The 5,893-nt window shown below is 41.5% G+C and overlaps 1 pseudogene; it reads left to right on the top strand.

Annotated features, from left to right (window-relative positions):
• The first annotated feature begins 4,286 nt into the window (after positions 1 to 4,286).
• Positions 4,287 to 5,380, top strand: LOC118009034 (annotated as a pseudogene).
• The last annotated feature ends 513 nt before the right edge of the window (positions 5,381 to 5,893 follow it).

Here is a 5,893-nt window from a genome sequence, read left to right as displayed (position 1 = left end):
ATGGCAATCATGATTTAAAGTCAGCGAAAGTTAGAAAATGAAAACAAATACTATCTATTGGATAGAATACAATTTACATGCATGTTTAAGGGACAACTTCAAAGAAGTTCCAAGCTTCATGCTGGGCACTTCTTTGGGATGTGCTAGAAAACCTTTCAGGCTCTGGTAAACTCTCCTCTCAGTCTTCAAGGGCTACTTTGGTGGAAACCTTCAGAAAGCATTATACAAAGGAGATGCTCCACAGAGCTAGAATCCTGAAGCTGTCCTTTCCCTACCAGATTCTGAGCATTTGGGAGATTGAGAAGATTTTCTTTCGTGAAATCTCCTTGTAGTAGCTTTGTGGACTCTAGGGTATATTCTGACACACTGTACCACCCCATCACCAAGGTGATTATACTTTTCTTTTTCAATCTACAGAAATGTGCTTATTGCTATTGCACATAAGGGGTTGAAGACATTTGCAGTAGTGACTAGGCCCCCTCTGGGATCTTCTGTTTACTGGTTGGAAACCACCAAACTATTTGATGTTCCTTTCATCTGACCATCCCACTCTCCTCATCTCCTGGTCTGTGCCTACCAGTGTATGATGCCCATTCATTCATTCATTCATTCATTCAATGAGTTACTGGGTCCCCAAAATGCAAGAAGCCATCTCCATGTACTTGGAAGCTCTAAATATGCTTTCTCACAATCCTCTTCTCCATTAAATATGACATCTCCTTGCATTTGGTTGAAGTGCATTATCTACTTAGTGGTCTCATTAGCCTTCATGTCTCTGTTTTAGTCCATAAAGTACTACAGTTAATTTGGATCAGATCTCCAGTTTACCTCTCCAATTTGGTGGCCAATAAATCAGCAGGCCAAATAATCAGACCTGGATCCAGAGACATGACTGCCTTCAACCCAAGCCTCTTGTGAGACCATCTACCAACACTTTGTGTCTATCTTTGCTTGACATTGCCTTGGAACAGTGAGTCTCAAAGCAGGTGGTGGTAGTATGGCGGGTGTGAATTCAGAATCTCCATTGGTGTATGTGCGTGTTTGCAAAGTTTGAATCATAATATCTCATTTAATTTTTTCAAATAACAATAAAAGAAGGCATATGATTTTTATGTTTTTAAAGGAAGGCATGGATTTTAAGAGATTGTAAAACATGGCCTTAGAATTTACAAAGAAGATGACCTCTTGTCTGCTTTCCAGATGTCACCCAGCACTGGAGCACAGTGATAACACCCTACATGTAATGCTCCATTCCTGATCATTCAGGACAATTGCTGCCTATCAAAAGGCAAGATTTCTAGCAATCTTTGCATCTTGAGAACAGGGAAATAAGAAAGTAAACAGCCTTTAGAGCCTTTGAGTCTATATGTAATATACTGGTTTGGAGAATCGCGCTTCCCTTTTAGCTAGGTGGAGTCAGTGTGGCTAAGTTTTGGTGCATAAAATGTCATAAAATGTTGGTAGGACTTTCAGAACAGTTCAGTAAAAAGAGGAGAGTTGTACCTTTTTGTTATTATTTCCTTCCTTCTTTCTGCTGCTTGCAAGGGAGCTGTAATGGTTAGAGCTCCAAAAGCTTTCCTAGACTATGACAAGTCACATAGAACAGAGTAAAGACAGAAGGCCTCAGAAGGTGGTCTGGAGTCCTCCTACCTGGATTGCTTACATCTACACTTCTTTTTTTTTTTTTTTTTTTTTTGAGAGAGAGAGAGAGAGATTGACAGAGTGTGAGCAAGCAGGGGAGGGGGCCCGGGGGGAGAGAGAAAGAGAGAATCTTAAGCAGGCTCCATGCTCAGTGTGGAGCCCGAGATGGGGCTCAATCTCACTACCCTGAGATCATGAACTGAGCCTAAATCAAGAGTCAGATGCCTACCGGACTGAGCCACCCAGGCGCCCTGCTTCCCTCTACACTTCTTTACACAAGCAAATATGCCTCTTGCATTTAAGCTACTACAGTTGGGTTTCTGTTACTCACAGCTGAACCTAACTTGAACTGATATGCCTTGTTAATTGGATTTCTCAGTAGCTTAAAAGGACCAAATTAGAAGCAGGAAGGGCTGCTTCTGTTAGCAAGTAAGGAAACAGAAAAAATTATTGCAGGCCAGGAAGTCAATTAATGGTGATATGGCTGACGTCAAGTCAGCAAGAAAGCAGGAAAAGGTGTAGAATATTTCAGACATTTTTTTTGGAATATGGTTGATGTTTAAAAAACTCTGACAAAGAGAGTAAACTTCAGTTACTTTTAGATTTGACACTTTAGACACTTCCTCATCACTGCTTTTGTCAGCAATATTTCTGGAGCTAGTCATTGTGTGAGCGAGGACAAAAAAAACAGACACAATATACCTTTGTATTCAAGGTGTTCACAGTAGACCCCAGGAAGGTGAGGCATTTGTTTCAGTGAGTACTGAGGGGTGTGGATGTACATTTATTTTGTGTAAATTGGTAGTTGGGAGAGCTTCTTAGTTCAGACACTACTCCTGTGGTTATCCACAGTTGTTTAAATTGTCCTAGGTTAAGTAGAGAGACAGAGGCTGAGTGTAAAACCTAATAATCCAAACTGCTGGTCTAGTTCTTTAACAAATGACACTGCCTCACTTGTCCTAAATTCTCTTTAAATAACGAAAATTTATTTCCCTCTTGACTACCTTCTGACAAAGGGGCTCCTGTTCTCTTCCATTCTGTCACTCCCAGAAATACCAACACAAGAAAACTTCATCAGCAACTAGGGTCACAGTGTCAGACAAAGCTTATTGTCTGGGTTGGTGATTTTGTTCCAGGAAGAGAACTCTTAAAATAATACCCAAACACCAAAAAGCAGAGCTGGACTTATTCATTTCCCAACCTTTCACAGTTCTATTTTGTAAACCCAAGTCACTGAATAATTAATTTTCAAAATCTTCGGGACACCTTAGTCACATCCAATTTTTGTGGGTGGAGATAATGACTTGACCGGAACATGAGCAGAGAGTTGATTTTAAGTAAGGAAATGGGGTCAGGGAGAGGTTAAGTGGCTGGCCTGGGGTCAGATAGCAAGCTGGTGACTCAACTTTGCAGCTCCTGGATCTGAGGCCTGCAAAGAAAACCAGAGCCCATTTCCTCTTGATAAGTTAACTGCCCCATATCTGTGGTCTGTCGTAAGCTTTTAAGAGCCACATTCCTTTTGTGACTGCAGACCTGAGCTCCTATGACTTTCACCAGAGTCTGGAAAACACTTTCAAGGTCAGACTGTGGTATATAGAGGGCAGATTAGCACTTGATTTGCCACTGAAAATCATTATGCAATTCATAGGAGTTGCCATCTTTTTGGTGTCTTATGATCTCCATTGGGTACATATTCATAACAAGCAGCCTATAGAACAGATTGCCATGTCTCAGAAATGATGATGACATGTGTTTATGGAGTGCTTCCTATGTGTCAGGCACACTGTGAAGTGTTGTACATGGATTATCTCATTTAATCCTCCTGAGGGCCTTGCCGGGTAGGTTAATTTATAGCCCTTTTTACTGATGAGGATGTTGAGGCTTTTCAGGGGTTAAGTACCTAGCCCAAGTTGACACAGCTAGAAAATGGCCAAGAGTTATGAACCCAATTTTGTAGGACTCAGAGGCCGCCATGCTACAAAAAATTCCTATACACTCATACTGACCTTTCCCCCCACACTTCTGTTATTTCAATTTTTTTACAGAGTAAAATTTTATGTGGGTATAATTTTCATCCCAGCCTTAGGTAAGTGGTTTGACTTTTATATAATTTTATGTAATTTTATATATTTTATATATATTTATATATTTTATAATATATATTTATATATATGTTTTATAATATTTTATTTTTATTTATTTGACAGAGAGAGACACAGCGAGAGAGGGAACACAAGCAGGGGGAGTGGGAGAGGGAGAAGCACACAAGCAGGGGGAGTGGGAGAGGAGAAGCAGACTCCCCGCGGAGCAGGGAGCCCGATGTGGGGCTCGATCCCAGGATCCTGGGATCATGACCTGAGCCCAAGGCAGATGCTTAACTACTGAGCCACCCAGGCGCCCCTATATTTATATTTTTTAACAGTGAGGTTAATTGTCCTACCTGCAAACAGATTAAAGATGCATCTCCCATTGTGGTGTTGTTTGGAGATCTTAGTTACACCCCTCAGAAAATAACATTTTCCAAACTAAAAAGCTGAAAATAAAACTATTTGAAAGTAGAATTCTACGTGAAAATTCATGACGTATAGTGGCCCTGCCCCAGTCTTTCTGGGACTTCTTCCAATATTCTTCATTTTCTGGAAAACATGACCCAGCAAACTAAAAAAGATGATGGAATACACGCGTACAAAGGTTTTTACTTGAAAAGTTTGTTCCTATAAATGGAGCTATATGTGGGTTCATTGGAGAAACATCTATTTCTTTGGAATGGGATGAATAAGAAAGTTACAACTTTTCTGCTTGTTTGTCGGAGAAGGGAGGGAATGGAGAGCCTGAGAAGCCGCCGCCACCGCCGCCAGCGCCCCCGTGCGGAAGCCGAGGGGACAAGTCGGCCGCGCCTCCGAGCCCGCCCCTCCCCCCACTCGAGGTGCCTAGCCTTCTCCCCACCCCTCCTTCTCCCTGCGCTCAAACTCCCCTGCAGCCCCTGCCCCCCAGCGGCACTTGCCCCCCACGGCTCTGTCCTCAGACTCAGTCCACAGCCTGTTAAACCGGCTGGATCACTCTGAAGTTCTACGCGGGCAGCGAGATGCCTCAGTGGAGCATGTTAAAAGGGCATATCAGAAACTGGCACTGAAGTGGCATCCTGAGAATAAACAAGAAGTGGAGAGAAAACCCAGACAAGTAGCTGAGGCGTATGAGGTGTAATCAGATGCTAAAAAACGGGATATCTATGATAAATATGTCAAAGAAGGATTAAATGGAGGTGGAGGTGGAGGTGGAGGTGGGTCATTTTGACAGTCCCTTTGAGTTTGGCTTCACCTTCCGCAACCCAGACCACGTCTTCAGGGCAGTTTTTGGTGCAAGTGGAAGGGACCCGTTTTCATTCGGCTTCTTCAAAGACCCATTTGAGGACTTTTTGGGGGGCAATCAAAGGGGTTCTTGCAGAAGCAGGTCCTGAGGCACGGGTTGTTTTTCTCTGCCTTCAGTGGGTTTTCATCTTTCGGAGGAGGATTTTCTTCATTGATACAGAAATCGATTTACTTCCTTTGGTTCACCGGGTCATGGGGGCCTCATTTCATTTTCTTACATGGCCTTTGGTGGTAGTGGGATGTGTAACTTCAAATCTATATCACCTTCTACTAAAATTGTTAATGGCAGAAAAATCACTAGAAAGGGAATTGTCGAGGATGGTCCAGAAAGAGTAGAAGTTGAAGAAGACCGTCAGTTAAAGTCCTTATAATAAATGGTAAGGAGCAGCTGCTATGATTGGACAACAAATGATTAAACCCGCATATGTAACAGAAATGCTGACTATATCCAGCCCATTTGAGGATTAGCAGGAACATTTTTATTTATTTATTTTTTTTGAAGATTTCAAATAACTCAACTTTCAGTATAACTGTAACTGCAGTATTATTTATACACAGCTCATCGAAGCCCTATTTATCATAGACTTTTGAGTTTATGGTTGAACCCCATAATAGAGCTAATTTTTTTTGTTTTTAAAATTGTTGTAAATCTCTGTATGCACTTTGCTTTTTTATTAAATGTTATCCAAAGTGACCTGACTCTTGTATGCTAACACCAGTGTGGACCTGCTTTTCCATTGTGTTTGAAACATGAGCCAAGTAGTCAGCCTGCTGTGAAGTTAACAGTGCCAGGATGAATCTTCTCCAAAAATAATTTCAATTTTTTTCTGGTATTTAATATTGAGAGATATTAATGCATTAATGGTAATATGTTTCTCATTTGA

The sequence above is a fragment of the Mirounga leonina genome, unplaced genomic scaffold (genome assembly GCF_011800145.1).
Source record: "Mirounga leonina isolate KUSES-001 unplaced genomic scaffold, KU_Mleo_1.0 Mir_126, whole genome shotgun sequence".
Taxonomy (NCBI): Eukaryota; Metazoa; Chordata; class Mammalia; order Carnivora; family Phocidae; genus Mirounga; species Mirounga leonina.
This window is presented reverse-complemented; position numbering and strand designations above follow the sequence as displayed.